Here is a 17,459-nt window from a genome sequence, read left to right on the forward strand (position 1 = left end):
GCAATAGCCACACGCACATAAACAAGGCATGGGAAATAACTAATGAACAGAGCCCTGATAACGCTATCAGACCTGAGACAAACAACAAGATATTTGATTTGAGAAATAAAAGGCACATTTGGCAGTATCTGCAAGACACAAAATGTAAATGGGACAATAAGCACCAGTAGAGGGGGCAGCGTGGTGTGTATCTGTAATTCAGAAGAAGCCTGAGATTGGAAGGTTGAGAGTTCAAGTCCAGCCCGGGGTTGAAGCAAAACCTTATCTCAACAACAACATAGTATCTTCAATATGAAGAAACTCTACCTGCTCTGACAACAAAAATAACTAAAAGTCAAGGATACTAGCCAGGTATCGTGGTGCACGCCTCTAGTCCCAGCACTTGGGAAAGTGCTGCAAATGTAAGGCCAGCCTGGCCAACAGAACAAGTACACCCTCGAGCTACATAGCAAGTATCTGATGGAAAGCCCCAAATCAGACAGTCTAGGGTTGGGAGGATGACAGGACCTAGGGATATTGACAAGAGCCTAGGGTTTCTCTTTGGGCTCATGAAAATGGTCTAACCTTGACCATGCTAATAAGTGCACACCTCAATGAGTATACTAAAAGTCAATGAACTGTTCACATTAAATAACTGGATTTTATATGACTATCTCAATAAAGCTGTTACTTAAAAAATAAAGGTGTCCCTGCCAGGAGTCACTTTAATCCCAGCAGGAGGAGGCAGGAATATGACCTATGGAGTGAGTTTCAGGACAGCCAGGGCTACACAGAAAAATCCTATCTCCAAAAACAAAAACAAAAAAAAAGTCCCCACACATGTACACAATAAATTAAAATCTATTTTTTTTGTAACAAGGAGTTATCAAACATGTACAAGGATCCTGGATTCAGTTACTAGCACCAAAAAGGGAAAAAAAAAAGTGTTAAAGGAGAAAGGAGGAGGAACTGCCAGGCACAGTTCTACACCTACACCTATAATCTAAACACTCAGGAGCAGAAGCAAGAAGGCCCCTCAAAAGATCCAGGTTAGCCAGGGCTCTACAGCAAATAAGGCCTTTTTTCTTTCTTTTTAAGTAATTAGAAATAAAGAGATTAAACATTCAGTAACCTGCCAAGAGCAAATGAGGTCATTGTACATACAGTCTTTACACCCAGAGTGTCTCGAAACCAGTCCCTCACAGATAGAGGGACAACTGTATGTAGACACACAAATTAGTTCACATTTGACCACTGAGAGAAGTACTGCTTCAAGCTGTCTTTTTAAACTTGTATATTGCATGAAACTACATATGACACATGATTACCATCATCAATTTAGTGTTCTCTAAGGCAGTCAAGGCAGGCAACAGGTAAAAGCCCCTGCTGATCAAGCCCCACGACTTGATTTCAACCCCTGGAACTCAAGGTAGGAGAAAACCAACTCTGAAAATGGTTCTCTGACCTTCACATGTGCATCGTGGCAACAACAACAAAAAGTTAATTAGAATGGTTAGTGTTCACGAGAGTGGCTCTGCTGCACCACCAAACTCCAGAAGCTTTTATAATACCAGCATTATCCATTGCTAACACCATCTTCTGATTTCTCCCTCCTCTTAGACACCAGCACCCACTACACTGTAGTCGGCTGTGTCTAATTCTTCAGTCAGGTGGAGTCACAGAGACCCTGCTCTTTGCAGGTGGCTTATTTACTGAATATAACATCTTCACTCAAGCAGCATGAGTGAGAACTTTTCATTTTTAAAGCTGGGCAATGTTCTAAAATATGTATATACTACATTTTGCTTATGTTTATCTCGTGATGGAAATTTGGATTGCTTCCACTTGTTGGTTATTGTATTAGAGTTCCCTAGAGGAACAGAACTTATAGAATGAACCGATATGCATATATAAAGGGGATTTATTAGAATAACTTACAGGCTGTGATCCAGCTAATCTAACAATGGCTATCTACCAGCAGAAGGCCCAAGAATCCAGCAGTTGTTCAGTCCACATGGCTGGATGTCTCAGCAGTTTCTGTATAAGCCAGAATTCCAAAGCAGGCTCTAATGCCAGTGAAGGAATGGCCTTGCCATGAGACCAAGCAGATAAAGAACAGTTTCCTTCTTCCATGTCCTCTACATAGTCTTCCAGGCTTCCAGGAGAAGGGTTGCCTGGATTTAAAGTGTGTCTTCCCACTTCAAGTGATTTAATTAAGAAAAAAAATCCCTCACAGGTGTGTATAGCCATTTGGGTCTTACTTAATTCCAGTCAAGTTGACAGTCAAGGATTATATCACAGCTACTATAACCCTGCTATGAACATGGGAATAGAAATACTTGACAAATTAGCTAACCTTCTTGTTGCTGTGTCTGAATAAACACCTTAACAATTTAAGAGCTGTCATTAGTTGTGTTTATGGTTTTTTAGTGGGTGTCCATCATGGTGGGGAAGGAATAGCAGGGCAGAACAGCTCACACCATTCAGGCCTGGGAGCTGAGGAAAGGGCCTACGAGGAACTGCAGGAAGATACAGCCACCAGTGAGCCCTTCTTCTACTAGATACCACCTCACAACAGGCCATCACCTCATGAATTCATCGAAGGGCTAATCCACTGACTGGGCCAGAGCCCTCAGGATCTCAGGAAACACCATTACAGACCGTCCAGGGTGTGCTTTACCAGTATCCCAGGTCTTCCCCAATCCAATCTAACTAATAACTAAACCAATCGCCACAGGACGGGAGAGATGGCTTCGCTGTGAAGAGCACTTGCTGCTCTTGCAGAAGACCTGAGTGTGGCTCCCAGGACCCACACAGCGGCTCACAACCCTCGAACTCCAGCTCTCAGGCACCGGGCATGCGCATGGTGCATGTACACACATTCAGGCAAAATACTCACACACATAAAATAAATCTAAAAAATTTAAATAATTAACCGTTACATTTGAGATCTTGATTTCAGTTGTCCTGGATACAACCCAGAAGTGGATTAAATGAAGCGTAAGGCCGTTCTCTTCTTACCATTTGAGGAGCTACCATACCGTTTCCCTCCGTGATACCATTTTCACACTGCTACCAACAGTGAACATAGATTCCCATTTTTAAGCATCCTTAGCAACACGTGCTATTTTCCGGCTTTTTTGTTGTTTTTTTCACATTCTAATGGATGTAAGGTCTTCTTTTATTCTGATTTTTATTTGCGTTTCTCTAACAATTTATGAAAATGAGCATTTTTCATGTGTTTACTGGCCACTGTATATCTTCTCGAGAAAAATCCTTCGCCCACGTTGTGCTTTGTGTGTGTGTGTGTGTGTGTGTGTGTGTGTGTGTGTGTGTGCTAGAAGCAAGCTCAGGGCCTTTCAAAGGGTACAACCACTAAGTAAAATTCTCAGCTCATCTATACCCTTTCAAACTGGTGTTTCTAATTTGCTGAGCTCATATATATATATGATTTGTTTATACAGTCTGAAGTAATTTTAGTGTTAATCTTTTAACTGGATGCAAAATTAATTAGTGAACATGGTTTGGTAGGGTGTGGACTCAGCACAAGAGATCTTCAGGAATACAGGGCCCATCCCTTGTCCAGGGCACCACAGCTGGGGACATTCCTGATCCCAAAGTCACCAAGGATAAACAACTTCTTAGCTACCATGTCTTCAAATTAATCTGCATTAAACTTGGTGAAGCCTCACTTCTTTGCAATGTGGAGCTTCTGGTGGCCAGGGAACTTGAACTAGACTCACACAAGGTCTCAATCACATATTCCTTATTCTGAAACTTGGTGAGGATAGACATGAAGACCTGACCAATGTGAACCCGCTGAGCCCTAAGGCAACCTGCATACATGTCTGAAGCCTAGGTCAGAGACAGAATTAGATCAAACACATGAATACTAACCAAAAACTCTCTCCAAGGTCCAGTGGGGCAACACATACAAGCAACAGGCTGCACACTTCCAAGAAGGGGCAGTAGCTTGGAGCCACTGCACACAAGGCTCTCATGAGAAAAGGAACATGACCAGCTAAATTGGCAGTACCGAGGGTTAATTCTTTAAACTTACAGTATAAATCACCAGCAGCCATCTGGTCCTGAGATTTTTTTGGTGTCTAAGAACATTCCTGATTAATTCAATCTACTTACTAATTCTAGCTCTGTTCAATTTTTCCTTTTCTTTTTTTCATGATCCAGTACTTAAACATTTCTAGAACATGTACATTTGATCTACATTATCAAGTGTGCTACAGCTTTTCTGTTGTGTCAGAATACCTGAAACTGGGTAACTTAGAAAGGAAAGGTTGATTTTAGCTTACAGTTACAAAAAGCAGGAAGCCAAAGAGCATGGCTCCAGGGTCTGTCAGTTCCTGGTGGGCCCTTCAAGGTGAAAGAGGCTCATGCAGAAAAGAGGAGATGGGGCAGACACATTCCCATGAGAAAGACACTCATGAACCCTGAGGTCTCTCTTTTCATGATCCAGTATTTCCCAGTAGGCTGGCCTCTCAACAGTCATACTGAGGAATGGAAGTGCCGACACTTGAGCCCCTTGGAAGGTTTTTAAAAAGATTTTCTGCATATGAATATTTTGTCTGCATGTATTTTGTCATGCGCATACCTGATGCCCAAAGAGGCCAGAAAAGGGCAGTAGATCCTCGGAACTGGAGTTGCAGGTTGTTGTGAGCCTTCATGTGGGTGCTGGGAACTGAACCTGGGTCCTGGAGAGGAATCAGTGCTCTTAACCATTGAGTCACTCTCCAGCCCTCAAATCATAGTTGCCAACATACAACTGCTCATAGCTTTTTCATAAAAAAAGAATTTTATTTCTTTGAGTTTCACCTTATGCTGGGAACAGAACCTACGGCACTGCCACCAAACTACAACCAACCTTTGCACTTTCTATCTTGAAACAGGTCTTAGTAAGCCATTCAGGCTTCCCTTAAACATACTCTGTAGCCCAGGTTGGCACTGACCTACAATTTTCCTGCATCAGTCTCCTGAGAAATTGAAATTACAGGCCTGTACTACCAGACCAGGGTAAAAACCCTTTCACTTCTACAATCAGTTATAACAGTCCTTTCATTCCTACGTTACCTGAATGGCTTTTCTTTCTGTGGGGTTTGAATTAGAATGGCCTCACATTGGCTCTTACATTTGAATCTTAGTCCACAGTTGGTGGAACTGTTTGAGAAGAATTAGGAGGCGTGGCCTTGTTGGAAGAGGTGTGGTCTTATTGGAGATGTGTCACTGGGGGGACTCTGAGGTTTCAAAAGCCCATATCATTCCAGCTGGTGCTCTCTCTCTCCTCTCTATCTCTGCCTCCAATTTGCAGGTTAGATGTAAGTTCTCAGCTACTGCTCCTACACCATGACTGCCTGCCTCCCTGCTGCCATGACGGTCACATGCTCTGCTGCCCTCTGGGCCGTGACCCTACTACGCGCTTCTTTTATAAGCTGCCTTGGGTGTGATGTTCCATCACAGCAATAGGAAAGGAACTAAGACACTGTCTTTGTTCATCTAGTTAAAAGATGGTCAATTTAAAAATACCTTCTCAGGGGCCTGTGATGATGGCTCAGTAATTAAAAGCACTTGTCACCAAGTCCAATGACCTTAGTTAGATTCTCAGAACCCACACGGTGGAAGCAAAGAACAACTTCCTCAAGCTGTCCTCTGAACTCCACATCTTTTCAAAGAACCAACTCTTGATTTTGTCTATTTCTTAATTGCTTTACTTTCTGTCTTTTTTTGGGGGGGGGGAGATTGAGACAGGGTTCCTCTGTATATCTTTGGCTGTCCTGGAACTCACTTTATAGACCAGGCTGGCCTTGAACTCACAGAAATCCACCTGCCGCTGCCTCCAGAGTGCTGGGATTAAAGGCATGTGCCACCACACCCAGGGTACTTTCTATATTTCACTGGTCTCTTTTGTGGTCTTTATTACTTCTTTCATTCCACCAGTTATGGATTTAGGTGCTCAAACTACAGGTGTGAGACACCATACCTGGCCTCATGGTTTTGTACTTTGTTTGTTCTACATGAACTTTAGAACCAACATGCCTAACACCAGAAAGAAACCTTGCTGATATCTTTACTGAGACTACATTAAATCTGTGTCAACTTATGTAGATCCAGTGCTCTCAGGGTGTTAAGTCATTCTATCCTGGGAAAAGACTTTGCATTTGATTAAGTCAACTTCTGTAAGATTTAGCAGTCTTAAAGATTTCTCCATTTATGTCTTAAAATTCCTAAATGTTTTAATCTTTCTATTTTTACTATAATGAGACTATCCCCTTCCTTATATAGTTTAACTTATTTGTTAAACAATTGGTTTTGCATGTAAATTGTACACTGTCATCTTACTAAACTCTCTCTCTCTCTCTCTCTCTCTCTCTCTCTCTCTCTCTCTCTCGTGTGTGTGCTGTTTTGGAGACAATCTTACATAGTCCAGGTTGGCCCCAAACTCACCATGTAGCTAGCACAACCTCGAATACAAATCTAATGCAGTCATATATGAGTGTTGGGAAATTTTTTTAATTTAATTATTTTGATTATTATTTGTGCTCTAGACACTTCTATTATTTGCAGGTAAGGACAGTGATACCTTTTCCCTCAAACTTTGTGCCTCTGAATAATTTCTCTTACCTGATTTCACTATCTTAAGCTGCCAAAGCAATATTGAATACCTGGAATTGGTGAGCAATTGAGATCAGGAATTCAAGGCAAGTCTCAGCTGTATAAAGAGTTCAGGATCAACCTGGGGTGTATGAGATCCTGTCTCAGAAAAACTGGAAGTGCCAGGTGTGATGGCTAATGCCGTAGGCGGCTAAATAGGGAGCACTGCTGTGAGTTTAGGGCTGGCTTTGGCCACACAGTGAGTTCTGGGTAGTCTGGGCTATCACATAAGACCCTGTCTTTTTTGGGGGAGGGGAGACAAGAGGAAGTAGCGAACAGAGTGTTCTGAATATTTACAATAAAAAGCACTCCAATTCCACACGGACAACCCCAGAGCACAGACCAGCTTCTCATTTCTCTTACTGTATGTACATCTGCATCCAAAAGCAAACACTGCAAGCCAGCTCAACAGTGAAAACACCCCAGGCTTTATTTCTTATTCACAGATGTAGGTGCACAAATTCCAAATGACAGCAGACAAAACCCAGCTATATATAAAACCAGGGCCATATCTGTTGTCTCGAGAATACAAGGCTAGTTCATCATTAGAAAATCAACTAAGAGAGCTCACCACAATACTAGATTACAGCTAGTTCCAGGACAGCTAGGGCTAGACTACACAGAGAAATCCAGTCTCGAAAAACAAAAACAAAACAAACAAACAAAAAACCAGAAAACTTATGATTTACGTACAGTGACATCAACAATATCCAACAAACTATGTCTATACACACACATGCTCACGAGAAACAACCAAGTTCTTTAAAAAATTAAAGAACAAACGAATGAGCCACATTCATGACAAAAAGGTACTATTCTCAAGATGCTACTTCCTTCCAAACTGATCTAAACAATAAAATTCCAATCAAAATTCTCACTTTTGTTTTTCTGGAGGAACTTAATAGCCGAGTCTAATACTGTGTAAGTGTGTGCACACTGGGATGCATCCACATGGCATGTATGTAGAGGACAATCTTTAGTTGGCTCCTAGACTTTCTGCCCTTAAGATGGGGTTTCTCTACCACTGTGTAACCCAGGCTAGCTGGCTGACAAGCTTCTAGAGACTCTCCTGCCTCCATCACCACTTCCCATCATTGCACTGGGGTCACAGACACCCACACTTCTATATCCGGTTTAATGGTCGTCAGGCTTATGGAATGATGTCAAGCAAGGATCCTCTGCAAGGGAAACAAGTTCTCGTTACCTCTGGACCACTTCTCCAGCCCCTTTTTTATATCAAAAAAAAAAAAAAGTACTTTGCTTATGAGTATTTTGCCTGCATGCATGTCTATGTACCTCTGTGTCTGGGTGTCCTTGGGTGACAGAATAGGGCATTAGATCACCTGGAACTAGAGTTACAAATGGTGGTGACCTGCAATGTTGGTGCTGGGAATCAAACCTGGGTACTCTGGAAGAGTAGAAAGTGCTCTTAACTACCGAGTTACCTCTTTAGCACCAATTTTTATACCTTAAAAACATATTTCATTGGGGCTCAGCGATTAAGAGCACTTGCTGCTCTTCCAGGTTCAATTTTCAGCACCCACATGACAGCTCATAACTGTCTGTAACTCCAAGTCCATGGAATCCAACACTCTCACACAGACATATATGTAGGCAAAACACCAATGCCCATGAAATAAAAATATTTGAATATTGTTAATAAATTGAAATTTTGTATTATGTAATTATACCAGTTGTTTTCATTTTATTGTGATAAGAACACCTGAAATCTACACGCTGAATGGATTTGTTTCATTTTTGGTTTTGAGACAAGGTATTACTGTATAGCCCAGGCTGGTTTTGAACTCTTGTTTGCTGTCTCAAATTTCTTTAGGGGAATAATACAATATAGGCAGAGTGCTGTCCTGCAGATCGCCAGGCATCTTTGTCTTTCTCTCCTAAACCTAATCAAATAGAATTTGCTCATCTCCCTACACATGGCAACTTTACCCTACTGTAAGTGGAGTTACGTAGTATTTGTCCCTCTGTAACTGGCAATGTTGCTCACTAGAATGTCTTCAAGGTTCATCTGTGTTGTGGGACTGTCATCTTTTTTGGTTTTGTTTTGTTTTTGTTTTTTCTTTTGAGACAGGGTTTCTCTGTGGCTTTGGAGCCTGTCCTGGAGTTAGCTCTTGTAGACCAGGCTGGCCTCGAACTAACAGAGATCCTCCTGCCTCTGCCTCCCGAATGCTGGGATTAAAGGCGTGTACCACCACTGCCCTATACTCCCAGCGATCCTACTGCAGAGGCTCTTGAGCACTAGGGTTATAGTTGTGCACCACCATGCCTGGCCCCATGCCTTTCTTTCATCTGCTTCAGACTCTAACCATAAATAGGGGACCCCAATATTATCCACAACTTCTGTCCAACCTGCTGCAGTCAAATTTCCACGATAGGGTGTGTGTTAATGTGTGTGTTGTACTCACAAGTGCAAGCGTGTGAGTTCATGTGTGGAGGCCATAGCCAATCAGGTGTCTTTCCACTGACCCTGGAGTTTGGCAGTCTGACTAGACTGGATGGCCAACAAGCTCCTGTCTCATCTCTGTGATGAGATTACAGGTTTGTGCCGCTGGAACTGGCTTTTTTTATGTAGGTTCTGGGAATCTAAACTTAGGTCTTCATGCTTGTGCAGTAAGCACTTTCCCCAAAGAACCACTGCTCTCGACCAGATGCATCTTAGAAACATTATTAACTGCTCGAGTATAAGTGAGTGGTGGTCAAACACCTGCCTGGTGAGCACCAGCCCTAGGCGCAACTCCTACCATGTCACAGAGCAAAAGAAAAGAGACAGAAAATTAACAACAAATATTAACAAAACACACAGAGCTGGTCATGGTGACATGCAACTATAATCCCAGCACTCAGGAGGCATAGGCAAGGATAGCCAGTTCATGGCCAGCCAAAGTTATATAACAAGACCTTGTTTCAAAACCCAAGAGCTGGTAGCAGAGCTCATTGTTAGAGCCCTTGTATGCTATGTAGAGTAACACTCAATTAAAAATCTCTGAACCTGTCGGGTGGTGGTGGTGCACACCTTTAATCCCAGCACTCGGGAGGCAGAGGCAGAGGCAGGTGGATCTCTGTGAGTTCGAAGCCAGCCTGGTCTACAAGAGCTAGTTCCAGGACAGGCTCCAAACCTACAGAGAAACCTTGTCTCGAAAAACCAAAAAAAAAAAAAAAAAAAAAAAAAGAAAAGCAATGGGCATTTTAATGTTTGCTTTCGGTTTTGGAGACAGGGTCTCATCATATATTCCGGACTGGTCTCAAATTCACTATGTAACCGAGGTAGAATAACTCCTGACCCTTCTACCTCCCCTTCCATGTGTGTGGACACAGGCTTGAGCTGCCACAGGTAGCTTGCTTCTGTAGTCTCCATACAGCTTCTGTAGTCTCCATACAGCTGCTCACTCTCCATCTCCTGTCTTACTCAAAGCGCTGGAGTTATACAGGTGTGAACACCACTCCTGTGGAAGCTGATCTTAACGCTACACTCAGAGGCTTTTAGACACTAAATTGTACAGATCAGTTCGCAATCCCTTTGAATCCAGCGAGACAGCAAAGACCTGTGAAATGGTTCAGTTAGTCTAAGTGCAAACATGAGGTCTGCAAACACGAGGAGCCGATTTCAGACCTTTGGAACTCACCTAAAAAGTTAGGTGTGGTAACATGCACCTATAATGCCAGCTCTGGGAGGCTTGCTAGTTAAATCAGTAAGTTCCAGGCTTAGTGAGAGACTGTCCCAAACACCAAGGTGGAAAACAACCGTGGAAGATGTATCTGGCCTGCTTACACACACGCACACACACACACACACACTCACGAACATAAACAAGAACACACTCATCCCCACTCCCCCACAAATGACACAGATCTGCACAAACAAGGACACACTCATATCCCCACTCCCCACAAAAGACAAAGGAAACATACAGAAAACAGAGAGACAGCTATATGCCCATCAACCAAGCGTTACATTCTATGCTAGGGTCTCTTAAAGGTATACATTTCAAAACATACAATTTAAAATATCTGGGTTGGTGACACGAGCCTGTAACCCCAGCACTTGTGAGGTGAGGCTGCAAGATCAGGAGTCTAAGGTCATCCACAGCTACACAAGCTTGAGGGCCAGCCTGGACCACAAGGGCCAAAACAACAAAAAAATTGATAGCCACTCCCTGACTTGGGAACTAGCATTGAAAGTGACTGGGCAGTGGGGGTGGCGCACACCTTTGCCTCCTCCCCCAACATGGGAAGCCGAGGATCTCTAAGTCTGAGGCCAGCCTGGTCTACAGGGTGAGTTCCAGGACAGCCGGGGATACACGAAGAAACCCTGTCTCAAAACCCCGTCCCCAACTCCAAAAGTGGTTTGACACCTAGAAACTCCATTTCCTCCAAGTAAATTTAAAGAGACCATCTGACAGAATAGCAGCCAGGCTAACAGACTGTTGATTCGAGCTGGGCGTGGTGTTCAGCTAGTCAGCACTGGGTGACTGAGGAAGTCTTTCAAGTTCCACTACAGATCCAATGGATTTTCCACTCGCCAGGCTTCTGCCTCTCCGCTGCTCCACCTAGGGACACCTCAATCAGTCTTTCCTACCCCTGCCCCTTAATGGGGTAGGCACAGGAGCGCTGTGTTGGCTGAGGATGGCGCCGGGAGCTGTCAAATGGGAGGCGGGTTCATCTCAGCCAGCAAGCGACCTATGGGTAGGTTGGCAGTGGGACACGCTTCCGAGCTGGGCGGGTCTTATTCAGATTTTCTCTCTGGCATCCAAGCCCACGTGCCCTTTAGGCAAACGAGGCTGGAGCTTCGGAGTCTTGCCGTCTAAAACCAGGGCAATTTGTGTGTTGATAGGGGTCGTTGCAGCCTTGAACTCCGGGAAGCAGATGAGACCATTTCTCGCGTGTGACAGACAAAAAGCAAGATCCTGGACCTTAAGGAATGTTTGGACAGCAAGACTCAAGCGTCGCCGCCCGACGCGGCCTTTTCTGGGGCTCCGGGTCTTTTCTCTCGCCTGGGCTTCTGGCCACAAGCGAGGCTACGAGGAATTGGGGCGGACGACTAGGGGAATGGCCGAGGCCTGGGACTCCGGGCCGGCCCGGGGAGAGCCGGGTACCTGGCAGAGTCACCGCAGCCCCGAGTTCGCCGAACTCACCTCACTCAGGCTCACGCCGCGCCAACTTAAATCGCTATTCAAACTCCGCGCGCCGACGAAGCCCTCCGGCGCCCCGCTCCGCTCGTTTCGCGCCGCAAGAAGGAGAGTTCTGATTGGATGAACCTTGGGGGGGACTAACCAATACCGTAGCCTCTGGGACTCGGTCCCGCCCCAGCAGCTCCAAGGGGCGGGATCCACAGAGCACACACTCCCAAAGCCCAATCAGAAGCCAGCTGGTGGGTCAGGTGATCGTGGCAAACGTACCGAGCTTCCGGCACTAGAAAGGCTTTGTTTTTGTGGGTTTTTTTGTTGTTGTTGTTTATTTTATTTATTTTTTTTTCCTAGTGTGGGGAAAGGCTCCTGAAGCCCAGGCTCTGACATGATAGGAATTTTCTGGTGTTTGGAGGCAACCGAGACTTGCTAGTTTGCATAAGTCAGGCGAAGTGTCTGTGTTCCTTCTCTTGGATCTGATACTCTGCTCTTGTGAGATTTCGGTGGTCTTCCGCTGCTGTCACTGGTGGGGAACTGGAGTCGCAAACTCAGATGGTTCAGGGGTCTGTACAGTGCCTGAGTGTGAAGCTTCAGTTCTATCGGATAGTTGCCACTAAGAATGTCGCCCTTGGGGCAGGAGAGATGGCTCAGCGGTTAAGAGTACTGACTGCTCTTCCAGAGGACCGGGGTTGGATTCCCAGCCCCCACAAGGTACCTCACGACTGTCTGTAACTCCAGGATCCAACACCCTCACACAGACATACATACAGGCAACAACACAAATAAAATAATGATAAAAGAGATGTGGCCCTGGGTGATGCCCGATCTTCTAGTTTTGTAATTTTTATTGTTTCTAAGATGGGACCTTACAAAGCCCTGGCTGACCTCAAACCTCCAACAAACTACCTAGCAGATGACCTTGACCTTCTGACCCACCTACTTCCACTTCCCAAGGACTTGGACCACAGTCTTGTTCCACCAGGCTGGGTTCTTCTTTTTAACCCTTTATCTTCCCACCCTCTTTTCTGTCCTTAGTCTCTTATAAGAAGGAAATTCAAATTGTTTTCGTCATATGGAAAACAGTACAGAGGATTTCAGAGATACTAAAAATTAAGCCACCCAGCAATATCTCTTCTGACATAAATGATACCTTCACAGAGCTATCTTCTTTCCTTGTTCATTCTCATGATCCACAATAGCCAAGCTATGAAAATAAGTTGCAGGAGTGGAAAGAGAAACTTTAGCACATAAAAGAATGTGACTCAGTCCTGTAAAGAGAACCAGATCTTACCATTTGCCAGAAAATGGATGCACTTGAGAGGCATTGTGCTAAGTGAAAAAAAGATAGGCACAGAAAATTATTGCGTGGTCTTATATGTGGAATCTTTTAAAAATTCTAAAATTCGGGCCGGGCGGTGGTGGCGCACGCCTTTAATCCCAGCACTCGGGAGGCTGAGGCAGGCGGATCTCTGTGAGTTTGAGACCAGCCTGGTCTACAAGAGCTAGTTCCAAGACAGGCTCTAAAGCTACAGAGAAACCCTGTCTCGAAAAACCAAAAAAAAAACTCCAAAATTCATATCTAAAAAAGACTGGTATAGAGATGTGGGTGAAAGGACATATAAGGAGAACATATTTGGAGATCCAGTATATAATATGCAGGTCCTGTATATTGCATTTCTGTTGATTAGGCTTTATAGAAACCAAGAAAGGATAACTACAGATGATTACGAAATTCATTTGTTTGATTATAGTAACCTTACTACCTATATGCATCTGCAGGCATCGTGCTGACAATTTGAGTGAGTTCGAGGCCAGCCTGGTCTACAAGGGCTAGTTCCGGGACGGGCTCCAAAGCAACAGAGAAACCCTGTCTCAAAAAAAAAAAAGAGAGACCAGGTTACACGACAACAATAACAACGCCTCCAACCCTCCCAATTGTGTTATTTATTGTAATTTAGAGATGATTTAAATTATACCATAGGGCTGGGAATGTCACTACATAGTAGAACGCTTGCCTAGAATGATCAAAAGCCCGTCTTGTGCGGGGGAGGGGGAAGTAGGGGTTGGAAACACCCATATTATAATTGTATATTCTTTTCTTTTTTAATTAATTAATTTTATTTTTTAAATTTTTTTCTTTTTTCTTTTTTTTTTTTTTTGTTTTTTCGAGACAGGGTTTCTCTGCAGCTTTTTTAGAGCCTGTCCTGGAACTAGCTCTTGTAGACCAGGCTGGCCTCGAACTCACAGAAATCCTCCTGCCTCTGCCTCCCGAGTGCTGGGATTAAAGGCGTGAGCCACCACCGCCCGGCTTAATTAATTTTATTTTATGTGTATTGGTGTAATGGTGTCAGAGTCTCTGGAACTGGAGTTGTGAACTGCCAGGTGGGTGCAGGGACTTGAACCTGGGTCCTCTGGAAGAGTAGTCAGTGCTCTTAACTGCTGAGCCATCTCGCCAGTCTCCCCATATTATATATTCTAAGAAGAGAAATGAATGTCTTTATTAACACCACCCTGTGGTATAAAGGGAACGGGGTGTTTGTCAAACCTTGCACTGTGACTGGTATACGTAAAAATGGTCGCGATCGCCATTTACATCTCGTACTTCCAGGGAGTAAAAGTTCCTTATCTTGGAGGGGACAATTTTTAAGTAATGGTAAAATGCTTTTGCCTCATAAATGTGAAAGTGAAAATATCTGTTAACCAGAGCATCGTATGCTAAGGCTGTCGCCAGAAGATGGTCACATGCATAGGCCTCCAAGCCTGTCCTTTAGAAGACACCTTGACTAATGAATGGAATGCACTGCGCTGGCTGAGCTTCACCCCATTTGGTGACTGTCAGTACCCTCCCATAAGCCATGGATGCCCAGTACTGCCCAGTTCATACCAAGGAGCTGCATTGCCTAAGGATGGACTTTGCCTAGCACCATAGCGTCTGCCTAGGAGCTGGGGATAATGAAAACCACCTGCAGGTGGATTTACACCAGAGTGCCCAAGGTAGGTTCCACACTGGCTTTTTGTTTCTTTGAGACATGGGCCTGATAGGTAAGATAGGTGAGCCTTGAACTCAAGATCTGTAATTCTCCTACCTCAGCCTCTAACTGCTGGGATTGTGGGCATGGGCCATTGTGGCTGGTTTTTATATGTAGTGTTTAGAGACTAAATCCAGGCCCTCACACATGCTAGGCAAGTGCTCTATCAACTAGGCTGCATTTCCAGTCCTCTGAACCGACTTAAGGAGGACTTCATAACTGTGCCAAGATTGTGGGATTCAGTTTTTATGACCTAAAGTATAGTTGGCAATATAGGCGTTATAGGTATAGAGGGTCCCAGGCTCAGGGACGATGAGAACCCTTATCTCCTGGAATTCTCCAAAATGGAGCTAGTTGCTGGCCATCTTAAGAATGTACAGTATGAGAGCTCTCACATCAGAAACCTCATAAGTAGTCTGAGGCTGAAGGAAGATCATAAGATCTAAAGGTACTGATGACATTGCCTGTCAACCCTGCGTGTGTTCAACACAGGGTCTCATGTATCCCAGACTGACATCAAACTGACTATGTAGCTAAGGATAAACTTGAACTTTTAATCCTCCTGCCTCCACTTTCCAAGTGCTGGGATTGCAGCTGTGTCTCACCAGGCCCGGCTTGTTGGTTTGTAAAGGAATTAAGAGACAGGACCCAAAAAGGAACCCAGAATGGTGAATGCAGAAATATCTTGTGTGTGCACTAACAAAGCTGATGAGATAACACACCACACTGCCCAGGAAAGGTGTATTGTGTCCCTGGAGAGATGGGACACAAAGTGTTGAAAAATAGGCACTGAACACAGCACAATAGGCCAAGTGCTAGTAGGTGTGCAGTGTGCCTGCCATTGACAGAATAGTCAATATTCGGGGTAGTGGCTGGGAGAAATGCTAATGAATGGGAGCAGACCATCAAGACTGTAGTTTTTCCACAAGGAGATTCTTGCTTTGCACCGAGTGTTCATCTCCCCACTCCATCCCTGCCAAAAACAAAAACAAACAAACAAAGCCCACACGTGTTGAAGTCCTTACCTCTATTGTGACTGTATTTGGAGATTTTATGTCTGGGAGTTTAGGGAGGAGACTAGATTACATGATGTAAGGTAGAACCCCAACTCTGATGGGACTATAGTCCTATCAGGGGAGATATCTGTTTCTAGGAACATACAAAACATTTGAATTTACTATGCACTGTGTTGAATGCATTGGAGAACATGTGCCCTGTATGGGAAACACCTGAACCCTAGGGACAGAATCCAAGGCCTTGCTCATTATAGGCATTTCTCTGTAGCTTTGAATCCTGTCCTGGAACTAGCTCTTGTAGACCAGGCTGGCCTCGAACTCACAAAGATTCACCTGCCTCTGCCTCCGGAGAGCTGGGATTGAATTAAAGGCGTGTGCCACCACCGCCCAGCAAGCCTAACATTTTTGAAGAGAAAGTTGAGGCTAAGGATGGTGCTCAGCTGGAAAAGTGCTTGTCTGGTGCTCCCTAAACCCTGGGTTTGATCCCCAGCACCACATAAACCAATTGTGATGGCTCATGCCTGTAATACCAGTACACGGGAGGTAAAGGTAGAAGATCCCGAAGTTCAGGGTCATCCTTGGCTACATAGTAAGTTTGGGGCCATCCTGCACTACATGAAATCCTGGAAAGAGGATGATAGAGCTAGGTATGGTGTCTCATGCCTGAAACCCCACACTTAAGAAGTAGCCTAAGCTAGCTTCAAACTCTCTCTACATAACTTATATAACTGAGAGTGATCTTGAACTTCTTTAGCTCCTCCTGTGTCCAAGTCTCAGGTGCAGGGATTATAGGAGCAGACTGCCACACCTGGTTTTATAAGTGTGTGTGTGCTTTATGACATAGCCAGCCTGAAGGCTCCCTCGGGATTCAGTCATCCCTCATAACCTCCTGAAAATGTCATTATGCTGTGGGGGGGCAGGGGGAGCGTCAACACACAAACATCTGCACCATAATGCCCCAATAACACGGGTAGGCTTTGTCTAAGCAGTTAAAAGCCAGGACAGTATCAAAGATTGGCTTTTCTCTCATACAAGAGGAAGTTTACAGCAGACCATCTTAAATTTTACTAGCCATGCTGAGTCTTCCTTCCCAGTGACATTTATTTATTCATTTATTTATTTACCTACTTACTTATAGACAAGAGGTCATGTATCCCAGGCTGGTCTTAAACTCACTGTGTAGATGAGGATGACCTTGAACTTTTACTGGGATGACGGGCTTTTGCCACCACGCTTAGTTTATGCAGCACTGGAGATTTAACCCAGGGCCTTGTGGACCCTAGGCAAGCAGTCTACTAACTGAATTCCATCCCCACCCTCACGGTGGTCTTTAAATCAGAAGGCTGGCTACAGAGACTTAAAGACTGAGTGCTGGCTGCTCTCCCACAGGACCCCAGCTTGGTTCCCGGCACCGTCAGGCAGCTTATGGCCAACTGTAACTCTAGCTCCAGGGTATCCGACACCCTCTCTGGCTTCTGTGGACACCTACACATGTGGCATAAACTTAATATGGCGCATGCTCATATAAACAGTCACACCTGCACGTGTGTGCATGCGCACGTGCACACACAAACAAAAATAAATCTTTAAAAAAAAAACCAGAAGCCGGACGGTGGTGGCGCACGCCT

At 44.5% G+C, this 17,459-nt stretch overlaps 1 protein-coding gene and 1 non-coding gene across 3 annotated transcripts in view; both read right to left on the reverse strand.

Annotated features, from left to right (window-relative positions):
- The window catches only part of Blm (BLM RecQ like helicase), an 89,455-nt gene extending 77,574 nt beyond the window's left edge, over nt 1-11,881 (reverse strand). For both annotated transcript variants that reach the window (XM_038313824.1, XM_038313823.1), the window contains exon 1: nt 11,796-11,881. The gene's annotated coding sequence lies outside the window, so the exon portion shown is untranslated. The remainder of the gene's footprint in view (nt 1-11,795) is intronic.
- Nucleotides 3,881-4,015, reverse strand: LOC119803130. Its single transcript, XR_005283546.1, has one exon. It is a non-coding gene; the product is annotated as a small nucleolar RNA SNORA70 (small nucleolar RNA).
- Nucleotides 11,882-17,459: the final 5,578 nt, after the last annotated feature.

This window comes from Arvicola amphibius, chromosome 12 (genome assembly GCF_903992535.2).
Source record: "Arvicola amphibius chromosome 12, mArvAmp1.2, whole genome shotgun sequence".
Lineage (NCBI taxonomy): Eukaryota > Metazoa > Chordata > Mammalia > Rodentia > Cricetidae > Arvicola > Arvicola amphibius.